We start from the raw sequence: 20,939 nt of genomic DNA on the forward strand, positions 1-20,939 counted from the left end.
GCAATCTCTTTTTAATTTGGACTTAAAAGGATAGAGAAGTGTCTTTCCAAATGCCAGCAGAGGACCCCAAAAAGAGATTTTCAGATTTCCAGTACATAGATCACTAAAATATGATGTACAGAAAGGTAAATGGAATTATAGAATATATATGCAAGGAGGCCAAGAGGAAGACGAAAGTTTTGCGATTTGGATACGATTAAAGAGATAAGACAAATTTTAACATTGGCACTGACAACTGGGAAGTTGCTGCTGAGCACCTGGGGAGGAGGAGAAAGGACCTCAGGGTGGCTGTGAAACACCATGACAGCATATGGTTCAAGACCCTGGAGGCCAGGTGCCAGCATCACAAAATGGCCAACAACACCAGCAACACACTCCCCAATCCAGTGGTCAGAGACAACTTCACTGTTACATAGAAAATGTGCAGGAGGAGGCCATTTGGCCCTTCAAGCTAGTACCGACGCCATTCATTGTGATCATGGCTGATCATCCACAATCAGTAACCCGTGCCTGCCTTCTCCCCATATCCCTTGATTCCGCTAGCTCATAGAGCTCTATCTAACTCCCTTTTAAATTCATCCAGTGAATTGGCGCCTTCTGCCTTCTGTGGCAGAGAATTCCACAATTTCACAACTCTCTGGGTGATTTTTTTTTCTCTCATCTCAGTTTTAAATGGCATCCCCTTTATTCTTAGACTGTGGCCACTGGTTCTGGACTCCCCCAACGTTGGGAACATTTTTCCTGCATCTATCTTGTCCAGTCCTTTTATAATTTTATATGTTTCTCTCAGAGAATTTTATATACGTTTTTATACGTTTCTATAAGTTGTGGGAGTATCTACCTGTCAAGGCTGGGCCTAGTCAGCCACAGCATGAAATGCAACCACTTATGAAACATTCCTCTCTGCAAGCAGGACAACATCAAAGTAGATGGATGAACACCAACATATATATTGCATAGGATGAAAAGGGTACCTTTATACACTCTACTATAAAAGGGAGCCACTACATTTGAGTACTGAGCCAGTATAGACTACTTTTATGTGTAAAAAGGAACTATAGATGCCGGTTTAAAACAAGGATAGACATAAAATGCTGGAGTCTGCAGAAGGGTCTTGTGCCAAAACGTCACCCATTCCTTTTCTCCAGAGATTCTGCCTGTGTCACTGAGTTACTCCAGCATTTTGTGTCTATCTCCTGTACTACTTTTATGTCATGTATATACATGTCCATCGTTCAAAACCGGTTGGACTATTCTGGTGTGCGGACCCAAGGAAATAGAGATTGGACTTCTGGAGTACAGATTTTGCCAGGATGATTCTTGAACTCCAAGGTTCATATTATGATTAGAGATACAAGAGTTATATTCCCTGTTAGGGAGTAAGTTGAATTAACCATTTAAGGGAACAAATAGAGAGAAGCCATTTCCTTTCCTTTGAGATTATAGATTTTGGACTAAGATTTTGAATGAGAACCAGGCCCCAGAGTTCTGTGGCTTCCCAAAATAACATTGACACAATAATCAGAACAGAAAAAAAAAGAAGCAAAATTGGCACAAGCCTGCTATTATGAAAACATAATCCAAAGCCATTGTTGCGATGTAGAGAAAATGAAATACTGGATGAAATAAAAAGATGTTACCAATCTAAAAAGTGAGATTAACAGCAAAATATGGTATTATCCTAAGTAGAGCCACTTGGCCAATTGGCTCCATCCCAATTAAATAAAAAGTGAATAAGACAACCAAGTTAGCATTTAAGGTGGAACGAACATTCAATGGTGGAATTCCAGTTGTGAAAAATTGCATAGGTTGCCTGAATGCGGAGGAGGAATGGAAATCGAGAACAGAAGAATAATATTACAGCGGATCTCAGTGCACCTCAAAAGTAACTACTGGCAATGTAAAAAAAAATTACATCTGTTGAGAAGGTAGAAGGTGCAAAAATACTGGTTTCTGCAGGATTAACTTCCTAGGAATGTTGACATGGAAAACTCTTCACTGGACCCTTGGGTAAAGCAAGATTTGTGCCCACTGCTCCCACAAATGTGCACATTGACACAGTTACAGGCAGATAAAAATAATGGATGAGATCATTTGGACAATGAACCTCTTCATTCACCAAAGCACCACAGCAAAAGCAAGCCACAACATATTAATTACTTTAAAAGAAGGCAAGAGTTCCAAAATGAATCTGAAAAATTACTTTGAGGTCAGCTCTACACATCCGTGGTGCCAGAGGGGACTTTGTGATTAATTAAATATTGCACATTCAGATTCATAACAAGAACGGATAATGAAACCCTGATGACCACTATTTCCTAATACTTCATAAATAATCTGGACACCAGATATTGATAAAATAACAACAATGATAGGTTTTTCAGTATATCAAGTGATATATTTGACCAATGATCAGTGATTACTTTTAAATGTTTTCTAGAACTTTTTTTGTCTTCATATTGCATGTTCTGAAGACATGCAGAACATCCAGCAGATCACTCATTAAATGCTCATCACGTGATTTAAATGGTGATGGCTCAGCCAGCATTTATCTTCCGTTCTTAATTATCTTCTGAACTGAGTGGCTTGTCAATCCATTCATAACAGCAATTAAGAGTCAACAATACTGCTAATTCTGCAGTTACATTTAGGCCAAGCCGTGTAAGGATGGAAGATTTTCTTATTTGGAAAACATTGGTGAACTATATGTTCTTTTACAATGAACCAATTATTTCACATTACCATAATGATAACTAGCTTTTTTATTCCAGGCTTATGTAACTTGTTCGGAGATATGACTATAAAACACATAATAATCAGTGCAGGGATAGGCCCTTTGGCCCACTATGACTGTGCTGATGACGTCAACACAGACAATGTAGTTAGGTATTTAGTATCATTCCACTATTCAACAGCATCATTGGCAATCTAATGGTCTTTTGCTGTATTTTTTACATACCCTTTGATATCATTGCTTTAACAGTTATTTCAGATTTAAAGTTAACAAATTACTTACTATTAATTGCTGGTTTTAGAAGTGAATACTTCTCAGAAGACTGATGATAATCAGTATGTCGGTGAATGCTCTATTGATCTTCTACAGGTGTATGGTAGAGTGCACACTGACTGGTTGCATCATGGCCTGGTTTGGCAACTTGAATGCCCTGGAATGAAGAAGATTACAAAAATTGTTGGACATTGCTTGATCCATCACGGGTACTGCACCACCCCACCCCCCCCACCCCCCCGTCGAAGGGATATATCGGAGGTACTGCCTCAAAAATAAAGCCATTATTATCAATGACCTACACTACTCTGACCATGCTTTCATATTGTTATCATTATCAAGAAAGGTACTGGAGTTTGACAATTTGTGACCACCAATTTCAAGAATAGCTCCTTCCCAGAAATCATCAGGGTATTGAAAATTGCACAACACTAACCTCAGCAACTATGACCTTATATGGCTTTGGCTGCACTGCAAACTTTGTTTTTTTGTTTTGCACTTACAGTCATTAAAGTCATTGATTTATTGAATTATCAAAATTATTTTATTTATCTATGTGCATTGCATGTGCAGGCCTGTTGAGCTGCTGCAAGTAAAACATTTCATTATTCTATTGTCAATATATATGACAATTATACACACTTGACCCCTCAAGAATATCAAATTTCTACCTCCATTGTTGTGGAAATGGTTCCAGATTTCATTCCTCAAAACCCTGTTCCAAATTTTAGGCCATGTCCCTGATTTTACATTCCCCAATCAAAAGAAATAACTTTTCAATGGCAGTGCATTGCTGTAAAGTTGAAAATTCAAATAACCACTCAAACTTCTGAATTCCAGGGAATATAGCCTATTTTTTTTGGTAATCGTACCTTATAATTTAACCCCTGAAGACCAGATAATTTCTCATAAATCTGTGTCACATTCCCTCCAAAATCAATTTATTCTTCCAAACGTATGCTATAGAAAACTGTTCACAGAACTCTAATTATCGTGCATCCAGTGGGGGTTTATGGATATGGCCAAGGTTTCAAACCCATAGTAGTTTAGTCCACTTAATATAAAAGCCAGAATTTAAAAAAAGATCAGTTTTTTTGTGAATGTCCATGCTACACAAGTCACGTAAAGGGGTCATACAGCTCTTTGGATCTCTTATTTTTAACATCATTAAGTAAATAAGAGTTTTAATTTAAGTTTTTAAAGTCCAAAATACCTGACATTAGTCTCACTGAAATTGATTTTTCATTCATTTAATCTATTACTGTATCATTGCAATTTTATGCCAATATTAAAGGCATTATTGTTTATGATACTGCATACCTTTTAGTCATTGGAAAACTTGGAAATGGCATGACGGAGAGTCAGGGGAAAGGGAAACAAGAGGTATAGATGGTGTGGTAGACAGGTATAAAACAAATGAAATGAAATATATGCAAAAATGTAACGATGATAAAGGAAACAGGCCATTTGCTGTTTGCTAGGTGAGAACAAGAAGCTGGTGCGATTTGTTTGGGGGAGGTATGGAGAGAGGGGGAATGCAGGGGTTACTTGAAGTTAGAGAAATCAATATTCATACCACTGGGCTGTAAGCTGCCCAAATGAAATATGAGATGTTCCTCCAATTTGCGTTTAGCCTCACTCTGACAATGGAGGAGGCCTAGGACAGGAAAGTCAGTGTGGGAATGGGAAGGGGAATGAAAGTGTTTAGCAATCAGGAGATCAGTACCCATTCCTTCTCTCCAAAGATGCTGCCCGTCCTGCTTAGTAACTGCAGTATTTTGTGTCTATCTTCACAAGAAACGTTTGTACATAAACATTCTGCAAGAGAAATAAATCTAGGCATTACCAGCACATAAAGTGATAATTGTCTGGAAATATGATTCTTGCTAGTTAGCACAGAGCCCTGTTTGTCAGCAAAAATAGCCAACTCTTAATTCTTCTCAAAGGTGCCGGCTTCACACGAGCAGCTGGAAAATGTCTAATTGTCTATCAAGGCAGGAGGCATTTTGGAGAAATGGAATACTGTAATAAAATGAGAAATGGAATCATAAAATAAAGTGGACAACTGTACAAACATCTCCTGATGGAGAGCCTCCCATAAGGAATATGGGAACATAGGGACGTGCAGGCTACTTAGGGTCCCAAGCTTATTCTGATATTCAATGTCATCATGGCTGCTTTGTGACAGTAATTCACATGCTCAGTTTTGCTAGTATCTCTTAATGGTCCCAATTAACAAAGTTTACTGACATCATACCTGAATGATGAGCTAAAGTTTTTAGACAATGCCTAAAATCCCCTTCAATCATCTAAAATAGTTTCTCTCCATTCAGCAGTTCCTCTTAATAATTTCAATCGTCACCCATTCACTATTTAAATTTCAGGACACAGCAAAAGTATGTGTTCTGAAAATATTTAACCACTGAAACACAGACATAAATCTGGTAAACCAACACTATGTCACCTACTGTGAGCTCTGAGCTTCATGCTAGGAAGGAATTTCACTGTACTCTGGCATATATGACAATAAAGTAATCCATCTATCTAATCCAACTGTGGCACAGCAGTATGGCTGCTACCTTACAGCGCCACACACCCGGGTTTCATCCCAACTACAAATGTTATCTGCGAGGAGTTTGTATATTCTCCCTGTGACCACGTGGGTTTCCTCTGGTGCTCCAGTTTCCTCCCACATTCCAAAGACATGCAGGTTTGTAGATTAAGTGGCTTCTGTAAATTGACTCTAGTGTGTAAAATGCAAAAGTGTGATGACATTTAACTAGTGTATGGGTGATTGCTGGTCAGTGATAGGTGGATACAGGTAAAGGGGATTTGAGGGGCCGATGGATAGACAAAGGTGAGCGATGCGAAGAAGATAAAAGGTTGTGAGACACAGAGAAAAGAGGCCCAAAATGTGAAGCCAGAGGAAGAGGTAGAGGGAAAAGGAAGGTGGAGGGGAAAAGGTTGTTGCTAATGACCTAAAATTGGAGAATTCAATGTTGATACCGTAAACTACTCATGTAGAATATGAGGTGCTGTTCCTCCAGTTTGTGTGTGGCCTCACTCTGGCAATGATTTAGATGGTGATGGCCTGAGTTCAGCAAAGTGATTGCCTCACCTTCTGCATTATTTCTAAACTTTCATACTAATTTATACCCATTAGAGTTTAGTCCTGTTTCAAATGTTGTCAAGATTTCATGTGGAGTAGTTTGAGAGGTATTCAGTACACAATTAAAAGGAGATACAAGATACTGCATAAAATATCTTTGAAATGTCAATATTGCAACAATAGAAATTATACATTTTTGCTTCAACTTGTGTTTTACATTACCAACTTCCACAGATGTGCCATAGAAACTATTCTATCGGGATGCATCACAGCATGGTTTGGGAACAGCTCCATCTAAGATCGCAGGAAATTGCAGAGAATTGCAGCCCACACCATCACACAAACCAACTTGTGTAAGAAGGAACTGCAGATGCTGGTTTAAACTGAAGATAGACACAAAAAGCTGGAGTAACTCAGCGGGACAGGCAGCATCTCTGGAGAGAAGGAATGGGTGATGTTTCGGGTCGAGACCCTTCTTCAGACCAACTTCCCTTCCATGGACTCCATCGACCTGATCAAATACCTGCAGATGCAGGAAATCTGAAGTAAAAAGAGAAAACCCATCAGGCAGGATAGCATTGGCGGAAGGCAAAAGAGAATTGACCTCTCAGGCCTAAGGTCCTTTGTCAGCACTGGGAAAAGTGAAAAAAGAGAGAAAACTAACATGCTAAAGAGAGAAAACTAACCTCTTTTCTCTCTCTCAAAGTTCTTTTCACAGACGCTAAGTAGTTATAGCAGTTTCTGGTTTTTTTCCTCTTTCTCTCAGGAGTGAAGTTAGGAAACACTCCTAATCTGCAAGGATGGTGGAAATGTCTCAGACTTTTCCGCATGTCCATCATGAGTCATTAATTTTAAGTCTAAGGTTGATCAACTATAACTATAAAGGAAAATGGGAAAAGGAAGGTAAATGGTGTTAGGTCACAGATTAATTATGAACAGGAACAATGGGGGTACATGGTCCACTATAGTTCCTGTGCACCCACATGATTGCATGCCATGCAACAGGTACCATATGATAACAATTTAAAAAAATACACCATGCGTTCATGACTGAGCTTCTTATAAAGTGTGTCTTGTGCACAGTGCCTGCCTCTTACAACCCACAGTTCTCAGTACATTGCTGGCATCCACGGAGAAGCTCATGAGTGGTTTTACGAGTTTTAGGGAGATAGAGTGAGCACTTAGCAGAGATGGGAAGTGATGATTAGGCACCCAGGATTATACCTGAAAATTGGTGCCCCCCTGAGAATTTTGCACCCAAACAACAGATGCAAACAAGGTCTGTTTCCTCAGTCTCCCCGTTTTCTTACTCTTGGCTCATCTGCAATGCCGTTAGCCCGCTTTTCTCTCTGAGTGAAACTGGCCACGTCAAGGACCTTGACTAACGCTTTCCTCGCAAGGTTCCCTCCAAACCCTGGGGTTGCCATGGTCCAGACCCTTTTTCAGACTCCTTATTTCCTTATAGGCTCCTAGATTTCCTTAACATTGTCTGCTTTGATCTGTCGTTTTCACACCTTACCCCTTCCATACCTCTTTCCCTTCCCCTGACAATCAGTCTGAAGAAGGGTCTCGACTCAAAACATCATCCATTCCCTCTCCAGAGATGCTGCCTATCCCGCTGAGCTACTCCAGCATTTTGTGCCTATCTTTGGGAAAAACTAGTATCTGCAGTTCCTTCCTACACCCTCTCTCCACAGATGCTGAGCTGCTCCTGCACTTTGTGTCTATCTTGGGTGTAATCCAGCATCTGCAGTTCCTTCCTACACCTTCTCTCCACAGATGCAGCCTGTCCCACTGAGTTTCTCTTGTACTTTGTGTCCATCCTGGGTGTAAACCAGCATCTACAGTTCCTTCCTACACCTTCTCTCCACAAATGCAGCCTGTCCCACTGAGTTACTACTTCGTGTCTGTCCACTCCGCGGTCTCCTATTGTCCTTCAGCGCTGACGTGTGCCTGCGGGAGCCGGGCGTCCGCGCAGGCGCAGTGCGCGGGGAGAGTGGGTGCCGGCGGCTCTTTGACGTGGCACTTCCCCAGCTGCTGGATACAACATTGCAACATTGCAACATTGCACCGTGAGCACTCCCGGTCATAGGGCAGCAGCCAACTCACCGGGCATCCCCCAACACGGCACTCACCCATCGCAAGGTAAGCCACAACCGTGCTTTTTAAACAGCGTTACATTTTGATTGTTTAATCGTTAATTGTAAGTGTTGCTTATTTGCAGAGATCTTTTTAACCCCCCCCCCCGTCAGACGCCAGCGGTTGCTGTGAAACCGAACATTTTCTACCGAATTATTTATTCATGCGATATAAAGAGTAAAGATATCAGTAAATTTAAAACGCGTGGGTAGTTTGACGTGGCATTTCATTCACTGACAGCTCTGTTAACTAATCTGAGGTGTCAGTTCAGGAGGATGGCTGTCGTTGGCATTTCATATCACAGCATTTACACCAATACTCATTTTAGGGACTTTATAACATTTTCATTTAATTAATGTGATTTTTTTCTGAATGGAAGTTTGTGCCTGAGACGTGAGGCCTTGCATCAGCTGCATCCAATGATGTGCAGTTGTGGCAAATGTGTATGAACATGGACATTTGAATCAGCTCCAATACTGAAACAAAGTTAAGTATTACAAATTCTGATCAATAGGAGTTACATGCTTGTTTTGAGAACATGTACTTTTGAACTTCATTTTTATCATATTTAATGTGTCCGTTGAAATTATCTCTCTATGAGAATTTAATTGGATTAGTGATAATATTTGTATAGCTGTGTAGGAAAATAACTGCAAGGAAAATTCCTTCTCTCCTGAGATGCTGCCTGACCCGCTGAGTTATTCCAGCATTTTGTGTCTACCTATATTTGTATAGCTCATTCTTTCCACCCATTTTTCCTGATGTTTGTCCCAAATATTGATTCCATGAAATTTCTGGTTGAATATTGTTAAACTCACCAAATTCATTTGTTTTTAAATTATTTTTTCATGAACTGGATGTTGATGGCAAGGCTCAGGTTGATTACTCATCTCTAATTGGCCTTGGAAAGGAGGTGGTGAGTCACCTTTGATCCAATGTTGATTGGCTTCAGTTGTACCAGAGTTGCTGGTCCACACACAAGTATTGTCTTAATGTCGAGGACAATCACTCTTGCCTCAGTTCTGGAATCAGCTCTTTGGATCATGCTTGGCTTCCCACCTTCTACCACCACCGCCTTACCTGATTGCCGAGGGGACTGTATCCAACACTTAGATAGGGTAGACAGTCACAACCTTATTCCCAGGGTAGAAGTGTCAAAGACTTGAGGGCATAGCTTTAAGGCGAAAGGGACAGAATTTAAAGAAAATGTGCAGAAAACGCTTTTTGTACAGGGAGTGATGGATTGTACCTGGAATGGGCTGGCAGCGAAGGCAGATACGATAGTGGCATTTACAAATCTTTAAAATAGACAGACACAAGAAACTGCAGATGGTGGAATCTTGTGCAAAACAAAAGTAGTGGATGAACTTAGCAGGGCACGTCTGTGGAGGGAATGGAGGATACGTCGCTATCCATTTCCACCATAGATATTGTCTAAACCGTTGAAGTCCTTCTGTACTTTATGTTTCATTTTAAATGGAGGGGTAAGGTCATGGAGGTAAAGAAACTGAAAATGCTGGAGTCTTGAGTAAGAGGAACTCAGCGGGTCTGGCAGCATGTGGGGAGGGAATGAACAGATGATATTTTGGGCCAGGACCCTTCTATTATGAATATAAATATGGATCACGTGCAGGCAGAGGAAATTAGTTTAACTTGGCATGATGTTTAGAATGGACATTGACATGCTGACGGGTCAGTCACTGCTGTGTATTGTTCTATATTCTAGCATATAATGTTATTTCAATTTGTTTAAATTCACCTGGCAATGTTTGCCCACATACCTATGTTCCATATGTTATTTCTGTCTTATTAGGCAGAACTTTGGAACAAGGATGACTTGCTTCCACTCTGGTTTTGTGGGCTCCGAAGTGACTGATGAGACTAAAGTGTGAATAGTAAACTCTTCCACAGATGGGTCAAGAGGTCTCTGATGGGATGGGTGGGCTCTTTATAAGTTGCTTCCACCACTCACATTGGATTTCTGTGTTGTTCCAAATGCCACCCCAAACGTGCTTTCTGCATCTGATTGGACGTTTCATTTTTATTCAATAAAACTTGTAAGTCATCCTCGTATCTTTACAAAGGGAGTATTTAATTTACACTTCCAAAGAACCTGTGTCTAACAGTAGACCAGTTAGCCTCTGGTAATTTGAGATTGAATTATACTGACAACAATCTCCAGAACATTAAATCCTTATTACACAGTAAAGGATTATAATTGTAGAAATCTATCAATAAATGTTGGTGAACTATTTTCAGTAAGGTGGCTTTAGGCAATAATAAGCAGTTGTCTAAGGGAAAGTCTTTGATCTGAAACATTAACTGTTTCTTCAAAAATTCTGCCTGAACCCACTGAGTATTTTCAGTTTTCATTTTCAGTTGAGTACTTTCAGTATTTTTAGTTTTTCTTTCGATAAACAATGATAGATTCAAATCCAGATTACAAAGAACACATAACAGTGCAGCACAGGAACAGGGTCTCTGGCCCACCATGTCTGTGCTGAACATGCTGCCAATATAATCTAATTTCACCTGCCTGCACGTGATCCATATCCCTTCATTCCCTGCATATCCATGTGCCTGCCTAAAAACCTCTTAAATTCCAATATCGTATCTGCTCTACCACCACTCCTCTCAGCACATTCCAGCCATCCACCACCCTCAGTGTAAAATACCTGCCCTGCACTTCTCCTTCATTAAACCAATAGCATATCCATGACCTCGCACAACTTCATCATTCAACAATATTAGACGCAGGGAAACATCACGAACTTCAACATCCCCTCCAAATCATTTCTGTTGCCACTGAATCTCTCCATCTCACGTTTGCTCAAGCTTTGAACTGCTGGATAGTTTTGAATGTCGCAGAACGGAGTGGAAGATGTCTTCTGTGAAAATAGGACTTCATCTTTGTTGGGATCTTATCAATCCTTTCATGAATAGGTGAGAACGAGAAAGAGATTAAGTACATTTTCCCTTGACTTGGTTCCGTTATCAGCCATGCATTAGATAGTGTCAGATGGTTGTGCCATTTGAGACTTTGCCAATACTCAGTGATGATGTTAATAAACCACTGTAGATGATGAACATGGGAGTCCCACTCCCAGAATTCATTCTGCACCCTTGTAACATACAGGAGTACTCATTTATCAGCTTGGGGAGGGGAGAAAGTGGTAATCAACAAGAGAATAACTTCTCCAGATTGGACAAGATGCCTTAAGACTTAATGAGGTATGGAGTTAATGTTGAGGATTACTAGGGTTACTTTTACCCTAATTGTACATCACTTCACTATCACCTCTGGTGGATCTTTCCTGATATGCTTGGGGATGGTGATGGATGAGGATGTGATATTCGCTGAAAGCATTTCGTGACATTTGCTTTGCTAAAGTGCTGCAGAAATAAAACCTGTATTTGGTGAGTACAATTGTGTTTTAGTTTAGAGATGGAGCATGGAAACAGACCCTTCAGTCTACCATGCCGACCTTCGATCACCCGTCACACGAGTTTTACGTTATCTCATTTTCTCATCCACTCCCAACACACTATGGGGCAATTTACAGAGGACAATTAATCGACAAGCCCGCATGTCTTTGGGTTGTAGGAGGAAACCAAAGCACCCGGAGGAAACCCACACCGTCACGGTGAGACTGTGCAAACTCCACACAAACAGAACTCAAGATCAGGATTGAACCCTTATTCTGGCGCTGTGAGGCAGTGCCTCTACAAGCTGCACCACTGTGCCATAAGGTCGTAAGGAATAGGAGTAGAATCGGGCCATTCGGCCCATCAAGTCTACTCCACCATTCAATCATGGCCGATCTATCTCTCCCCCCTAACCCCATTCTCCTGCCTTCTCCCCATAACCTCTGACTAATACTAATCAAGAATCTATCTATCTCTGCCTTAAAATTGCCGCCCAATCCCACTCTCCTAGTCACTGAATCATCTGCGTCGTGTGAATGTTCATCTAATATTAATGTTAGTGTTACTCCACTGCTTGATTCATCTGTGAAATAGTTCTGTAAGATGCAGTTTATATAGATGTTAGTGAACATGTTCAGTGAGTTGCCATGGTCTGGATGTATCTTTTTCATGTCTGGATCCACTGTCTAGATTGATGTGAGGGTGCTCATCCCTTTTTAATTCTTATACATTTTTTTTATGAGTTTGGAATATCTAAGTGACTTGTTAGACCTCTTTCAGGGGCAGTTACTGGATAACAACATTGCTGAAGTTTTGACATCACTAGGAAAAGCCAATACAATTCTCAAGAGTCAAGTGTGTTTTATTGTTACATATCCCAAAAAGGAACTGTGAAATTCTTACTTGCAGCAGCAACATACCAGGTTTGGAAACACAGTTATCAATAGATAATATAATAAATAAACAAAACAAGTTAAATAAACAACAAAAAAAGCAATAAAGTGCAAAATCAAAACAGAGCTCAAAGGCCCCAGTGTAACCTCGTTAGGAGTAGGTGGGACATGGTTGTTCGTTGTGGGCAAGTTGGGCCAATGGGCATGTTTCCATGCTGTATCACTCTATGACTGACTCTCACTGTATATGGTACTTTTACTGTCTGTAACCTCCTTTTATAAGCAGGTAATAAAATCTTCCTCCAAAATGGCCCTGTCCTAGGACCTGAACCTACATCCTTCTGTCATGGCGACTGTCTCCTGCTGAGTCGCCATGCGTCATGAAATTGAAAGGGATTTTTCTCCTCCTGATCGATTCAAATCATTTTCAAAATTCCATCAATTCCTCATGAAGTCACAAATGATATTGTCGTATGTTTGTGATTCATCTGTGCTTCTTTGGTAGTTCTCAACATCTTTAAACTTTTAATAGTTAACCATATCATTGAACTCCTTTCTTCCTTTGTCCAGCTAAATCAGATTACCTGACATTATTCATTCTTACCTGTTTGTAAGAAGGAGCTGCATGAAGTGTAGACAGAGTTGATGGGAAGTCTGGTCTTTATGGTGGACTGGGCAACATCTACTACTCTCTGCAGTTTCCTGCGGTTTTGGGCAGATCTATTCCCAAACCAAGGGGTGGTGCAACCCAGCGGTATGAATGTTGAATTCTCTAATTTTAGGTAACATCAACATACACCTCCCCGGCTTCCTCCACGAAAGGTCGGTTAACCAGTTCCATAGTTCACAACAATGTATTCCTTTTGGGATCACACCATCTCTAGTCAACATTCGGCCTATCGGAGAACCTCCTAGTTTTAGGTAATCTGTTCCTGGCCCTGATTTATCATGGTTTTTTTTCTCGCTTTCATTTGCTTCCCTCCACTACAATATGGCTGAAGAAGGGTCCCAAGCCGAAATATAACCTATCCATTTTCTCCAGAGGTGGTGTCTGACCTGCTGAGTTACTTAAGCACATTGTGTCTATCTGTGATGCAACCCAACAGTATGTTTTCTATTGTGCATGTGTAAAAGGTTGGAAGAGTCATTGGAGACATGCTGAATTTCCTTAGTCCCCTGAGGATTTAGCCTTCTTGGCTGTCACCTAAATATGGTTGGTCCATGACAGATCGTCGATAATAATAAAGCCAAGCAACTTGAACCTCTCAACCATTTCCACTTCATCACCATAGATGCTGATTGGGACATGTACTTCACCACACTTCCTAAACTCGATAACTAGCTCCTTCGTCTTGCTGACATTGAGGGAGAGGTTATTGCCCTGACACCATGCTACTAAATTTCTTATCTCCTTGTACTCCATCTCGTTATTGTTTATGATCCGGTCCACCACAGTGCTGTCATCTGCAAACTTGTAGATGGAATTAGAGCCACATTTAGCACTGCAGTCATGAATGTATAGGGAGTATATTCGGGGATAGAATGTATCATTACAGGGCACTGGTGTTGAGAATTATTGTTGAGGAGGTGTTGTCACTGATTGTGTTCTGTGGGTCAGAAAGTTGAGGATCCAGTGGCTGAGGTTGTGCTGATTTTGATATTCTCTCGATCTTAACAACCTTAAATTCCTCATTCATTCATATGACCCTTCATATCATTCTTTTCCACCCGCATATTGTTTTTGCATTGTTTTATTGGATTCTTCAATATCCAGGATTGAGTGAACTGCAAGGTTCTCCAGTTGACTTTAGGAAGCCTGGAGATGTGACAAATTCCATAGCACTGCCATCGTATTTTATAATGATCCCATTCATAATGTTTCAAGATTCAGATAGACAAGCAATGCAACAAATTGATTTGTCTATACGTTGACGTGACGAAATTCATTCAGAACTAAAAGCCATGTCAAATCAAGATGGTTCTCCTGTTGAGCTAACTTAACTAAGAGTTTCGAACCATCTGTAACCTATTCCTGTATAGGCACTTGGCCTGCAACTGTGGTAGATGGCTTGTGACTATTTCGGCATAACATTGTTGCAGTTTAATTCTTATCTCGACCCACTTTCAAAATGACTGAATCCTGCAGTTTGTTTGTAATTTTCTATTTAACATTGAGTTAACTTGACTAATGCTCGCATTATTTCTTCTCATTAGTTTTAAGAATATCTAAATGGTTATCTCTATCTAACATTTACACTATATTAATATGCTTCAAGGTAACTATTTCTTTACACATGCTGTCCTTGTTCTGCTTTATCTTAGTCTTTCTGTCAACCTAGTTCAGCAAGTTCTTTGTGCTTCATTGCATGTACTCACACTGTTCTTTCACATTGAATAATAACTTTCTCATCATTCTTAAGCTTATGCCAAAACTTTTATCCAGTCATGGTACACCATCCCATTATGTTCAGGTTCCGTCTCAGGTCGAACCAGCAAATTGGATTCTCAGTTGTCTATTAACTGGTAAGCTGAACTTCCACATATTTTATTTCACAAAGGCATCGATCCATAATTTCATGTCTATAATATAAGCCACCTGCTTCGTGCTTCCATTCTTACTGTTAAAATGCTCATTAATGCCTTTTTCCTTTCAGGTTGGGCTATTCCATTGTTCTTCCAGCTGCCCTACAAATGCCTACCATTTGTAAACCAAATCTCTGTTACCAATATCTCAATTATCACATCTCAATTGTCATCTATTTTCTGCTGGGATACCATAGCTTTCAATCTCCCATTATTCCTCAGCCTTTCATCACCCAACTAACTGCTGTTCTATGTATCCAGTCACACTAAACCTTACATCTAGTCTGACTGACCCCAAGTTCTTGACAATAGACAATAGGTGCAGGAGTAGGCCATTCAGCCCTTCGAGCCAGCACCGCCATTCAATGCGATCATGGCTGATCACTCTCAATCAGTACCCCGTTCCTGCCTTCTCCCCATACCCCCTCACTCCGCTATCCTTAAGAGCTCTATCCAGCTCTCTCTTGAAAGCATCCAACGAACTGGCCTCCACTGCCTTCTGAGGCAGAGAATTCCACACCTTCACCACTCTCTGACTGAAAAAGTTCTTCCTCATCTCCGTTCTAAATGGCCTACCCCTTATTCTTAAACTGTGGCCCCTTGTTCTGGACTCCCCCAACATTGGGAACATGTTTCCTGCCTCTAATGTGTCCAATCCCCTAATTATCTTATATGTTTCAATAAGATCCCCCCTCATCCTTCTAAATTCCAGTGTATACAAGCCCAATCGCTCCAGCCTTTCAACATACGACAGTCCCGCCATTCCGGGAATTAACCTAGTGAACCTACGCTGCACGCCCTCCATAGCAAGAATATCCTTCCTCAAATTTGGAGACCAAAACTGCACACAGTACTCCAGGTGCGGTCTCACCAGGGCCCGGTACAACTGTAGAAGGACCTCTTTGCTCCTATACTCAACTCCTCTTGTTATGAAGGCCAACATTCCATTGGCTTTCTTCACTGCCTGCTGAACCTGCATGCTTCCTTTCATTGACTGATGCACTAGGACACCCAGATCTCGTTGAACTCCCCCTCCTCCTAACTTGACACCATTCAGATAATAATCTGCCTTTCTATTCTTACTTCCAAAGTGAATAACCTCACACTTATCTACATTAAACTGCATCTGCCATGTATCCCACTCACACAACCTGTCCAAGTCACCCTGCAGCCTTATTGACTTCTAATCTATGCCTTATCTCCTCTCATACTTTAAGTAATTCTTTAAACGTCTTGGCTTGGAAGCTAATTTGTTCAATTCCGAACAAAATGCACTGTGCAATTGAAACGGTAGCACAGCAGTAGAGTTACTGCCTTACAGCACCAGAGACCCGGGTTCCATCCTGAGCATGGTGCTGTATGGAGTTTGTATGTTCTCCCCGTGACCGCGTGGGCTTTTTCCGGAATCTCTGGTTTCCTCCCACACTCCAAAGATGTACAGGTTTGTAGGTTAATTGGCTTAGTATAATTGTAAATTTTCCATAGTGTGAGTATGCAGGGATCCCGATCCGCTAGTCGGCACAGACTCGGTGGGCCTGTTTCCACACTGTATCTCCAAACTAAGCTAAACTAAATGCTTGATGCAGGAGGAAAAACTCAGAGTATGTTTCCGGGTACCATAGTGCCATCAAGAAACTTGACTCCTCGCTTTTTAGTGGTATTTTTGTTTGCTCCTGCGCCATTCTTTTGCACTATAACTCCCCCAAAATGATATTAACAGTCACATATTGACATATGCAATATTTTTATTGACTATTTTTTAATGGTACTGGTAAGAAAGTGATCATTCTTATTGATGCAAAGGAACAAATGGATGTTACAAAGTCTTAACCAGATGCTCCCGTTCCCTATGTGTAAACCATGCAAAAAAAAAGTTTGAATCCATTTCCTGTGGAAGCCCTGCCCATGATAATTGGTTTGGACACTTCCTGTTGTGATTCATTCTAAATGTAGGAAAGAACTGCAGATGCTGGTTTAAATCGAGGGTAGACACAAAATGCTGGATTAATTCAGCAGGTCTGGCAGCATCTCTGGAGGGAAGGAATGGGTGACGTTTCGGGACGAGAAGGGTCGGAAGAAGGGTCTCGACCCGAAACGTCACCCATTCCTTCTCTCCAGAGATGCTGCCTGACTCGCTGAGTTACTCTGGCATTTTGTGTCTGCCCGTGATTCATTCCAGTTCAGGTTTCACTTCCTGTCATATTCTCCCACCTCACAATCTCATTATTCAATCACCTTTTAATCACTTCATGTGCAACACTCTTTAATTACTTAATGACACAAATTGGATCAAAAGGTTGAGATTTACAGCATTCATTAGTAACTCACCATAAAATTAACATTATTTGCTGAAAGCAGTGAACTGATTGTAAATAATAGTGGCCCCACAGGACAAATACTGCTATTTGTAAGGAAAATCATTTCCTGGAATTTGAATTTAAAAGAATCAATCAGTGTCGGCGGGCTTCTGTAAAGATGGAGATGTTTACGAACATCTAATGCAGTTTACATACACCACACCCTGAGATGATGCTATTACTTGTGGTGGTCATTGAGTCATAGAGTGATATATTGTGGAAACAGGCCTTTCAGCCCAACTTGGCCAACTCCCATCATGTCCCAGCTACACTAGTCCATACACCTCCAAACCTGCCCTATCCATGTACCTGTCTAACTGTTTCTTAAATGTTGGGATAGTCCCTGCCTCAACTACCTCCTCCGGCAGCTTGTTCCATACACCCACCACCCTTTATGTGAAAAGTTACCCCTCAGATTCCTATTAAATCTTTTCCCCTTCACCATAAACCTATGAACTCTGGTCCTCAATTCAATTCACTTACTCTGGGCATGAATTCACCTACTCTGGGCTATTCCTTTCATGATTTTATACACTGTGGGGGGGGGGGGGGGGGTGGGGGGGGGGGGGGGGGGGGGGGGGGGGGGGGCATGGGACTACCCAGTGCCTGGAATGTGCTCAGGCCTACTCCATAGTCTCCCCAGTAGAACCTTACAGCTTACAGGATCTCATTTCCTTTCCCTCCCCTGCAGGGGTGCAGTGCTGCCGGAGCTCACCGGACAGAGCGCCATTCCGGCTCCTCTGTAAAAAAAAAAAAGCCAAATTAAACAGCGGGGAATTTTAACCAGCGGGGAATTTAACAGTGGCCGCTCTGGCACCAGTGACAGCTCAGGCACCTAAAAAAGTAGCACTGCAACACTGCTCCTCTGTTTCCTGTAATTTCTCTTCACCAATCCACTGTTCTCTCCCATCTCTATGGCAGCCATGGGGCAGAACAAAAATGGCTTGTCTGGAAACTCTTGTGCATCAAACATGCCTACCACTGACACAGGTGTTCATCAGCCTGACGAGGGTGATCATCCTCCAGGAAGCACACTCCCATCTCCCCCGCCTGTGCCTCCACATTGTTTGAATATCCATGTATTCATAAGCAACAACCCCAGAGTAACTGGAAGAGTAAGTTATTTTATGTATATTTCCCTTTGTGCTAACTGCACTAATTTGATTGCTAAATGCTGGTAGCTGTTAAAACTTGCAAAGTTCACTTGAAGACAACAGTTAAACTAGCATTGTTAGTTTCAGTACCCAATAACTCTCAGTCAATTATTAAAGAGGTAATAACAGTGCATTTGAATAGCAGTAAAAGGATAAGTCCAAGTCCAAGATTTATGAAAGGCTTCATGCTTGACTCATGGATTTATGCTTGACTAATCTTCTGGAATCTTTTGAGGATGTGACAAGTAAAATGGATGAAGGGGAGCCAGTGGATGTAGTGTATCTAGACTTTTGGAAAGCCTTTGATATGATCCCACACGGGAGATTGGTGAGCAAAATTAGAGCACATGGTATTGGGGGTAGGGTGTTGACATGGATAGAGAATTGGTGGGCAGACAGGAAGCAAAGAGTAGGAGTAAACGGGTCCTTTTCAGAATGGCAGGCAGTGGCGAGTGGAGTGCCGTAAGGCTCGGTGTTGGGGCTGCAACTGTTTACCATATATATTAATGATTTGGATGAAAGAATTAGAAGTAACACCAGCAAGTTTGCAGATGACACAAAGCTGGTTGGCAGTGTGAACTGTGAAGAGGATGTTAGGAGGTTGCAGGGTGACATAGACAGGTTGAGTGAGTGGGCAGATGCGTGGCAGATGCAGTACAATGTAACTAAATGTGAGTTTGGTGGCAAAAACAAGGAGGCAGATTATTATCTCAATGGTGTCAGGTTAGGTAAGGGGGGAAGTGCAGCGAGACCTGGGTGTTCTTGTACACCAGTCACTGAAAGCTGGTGTGCAGGTACAGCAGGCGGGAAGTAAGCTAATGGCATGTTGGCCTTCATAATGAGAGGATTTCAGTATAGGAATAAAGAGGTTCTTCTGCAGTTGTATAGGGCCCTAGTAAGACCACATCTGGAGTATTGTGTACAGGTTTGGTCTCCTAATTTGAGGAAGGACATCCTTGTAATTGAGGCAGTGCAGCATAGGTTCACGAGATTGATCCCAGGGATGGCGGGACTGTCATATGAGGGAAAATTGAAAAGACTAGGCTTGTATTCACTGGAGTTTAGAAGGATGAGAGGGGATATTATAGAGACATATAAAATTATAAAAGGACTGGACAAGCTAGATGCAGGAAAAATTTTCTCAATGTTGGGCGAGTCCAGAACCAGGGGCCACAGTCTTAAGGGGAGGCCATTTAAAACTGAGGTGAAAAGGAATTTTTTCACCCAGAGAGTTGTGAATTTGTGGAATTCTCTGCCACAGAGGGCAGTGGAGGCCAAATCACTGGATGAATTTAAGAGAGATTTAGAAAGAGATTTGGGTGCTAGTGGAATCAAGTGATATGGGGAGAAGGCCGGCACGGGTTACTGATTGTGGATGATCAGCCATGAGTCCAGAACCAGGGGCCACAGTTTAAGAATAAGGGGTAGGCCATTTAGAACAGAGATGAGGAAAAACTTTTTCAGTTAGAGAGTTGTATATCTGTGGAATTCTCTGCCTCAGAAGGCAGTGGAGGCCAATTCTCTGAATGCTTTCAAGAGAGATCTAGATAGAGCTCTTAAGGATAGCGGAGTCAGGGGGTATGGGGAGAAGGCAGGAACGGGGTACTGATTGAGAATGATCAGCCATGATCACATTGAATGGTGGTGCTGGCTCGAAGGGCCAAATGGCCTACTCCTGCACCTATTATCTATTGTCTATTGTCTATGATCACAATGAATGGCGGTGGTGGCTCAAAGGGCCGAATGGCCTCCTCCTGCACCTATTTTCTATGTTTCTATGTAACTCAGTAATACTGTCCATGAACTTTAAGGCTAAAGGCCTTGATCTTATTGGAGTTTCTCAAACACACTAGAGTAACCCCCATTGGTGCTTTAATGCATTTAAAAGTCAGTAAACCATTTTCTAGCCCAAGTCAAGAGTGTTTTATTGTCATACGTCCCGAAATGGAACAATTAAATTCTTACTTGCAGTGGCACAACGGAAATGTGAACATAGTACTCTGTAAACACCATGTTAAACAACAAAAATGGTTCAGCATGTGTGGAGGTTGTAGTGTTTAATAGCATGATGGTTGTAGGGAAGAAGCTGCTCTTGAACCTGGATGTCACAGTTTACAGGCTCCTGTACCTTCTACCCGATGGCTGGGGTGAAATGAAGGCGTGGCCAGCATGGTGGGATCTCTGATGATACTGACTATTTGACCATTGTCTAAGCCTTCTGTCACATATTTCTACCATATCATGATATTTATTTCTCACCTTAAGATACTT

The 20,939-nt window shown here is 41.5% G+C and overlaps 1 protein-coding gene across 1 annotated transcript in view; it reads left to right on the top strand.

Annotated features, from left to right (window-relative positions):
* Positions 1-8,145: 8,145 nt before the first annotated feature.
* The window catches only part of sec24d (SEC24 homolog D, COPII coat complex component), a 141,434-nt gene continuing 128,640 nt past the window's right edge, over positions 8,146-20,939 (top strand). Inside the window, exon 1 of the mRNA XM_078402442.1 lies at positions 8,146-8,261. The gene's annotated coding sequence lies outside the window, so the exon portion shown is untranslated. The remainder of the gene's footprint in view (positions 8,262-20,939) is intronic.

The sequence above is a fragment of the Rhinoraja longicauda genome, chromosome 1 (assembly GCF_053455715.1).
Source record: "Rhinoraja longicauda isolate Sanriku21f chromosome 1, sRhiLon1.1, whole genome shotgun sequence".
Lineage (NCBI taxonomy): Eukaryota > Metazoa > Chordata > Chondrichthyes > Rajiformes > Arhynchobatidae > Rhinoraja > Rhinoraja longicauda.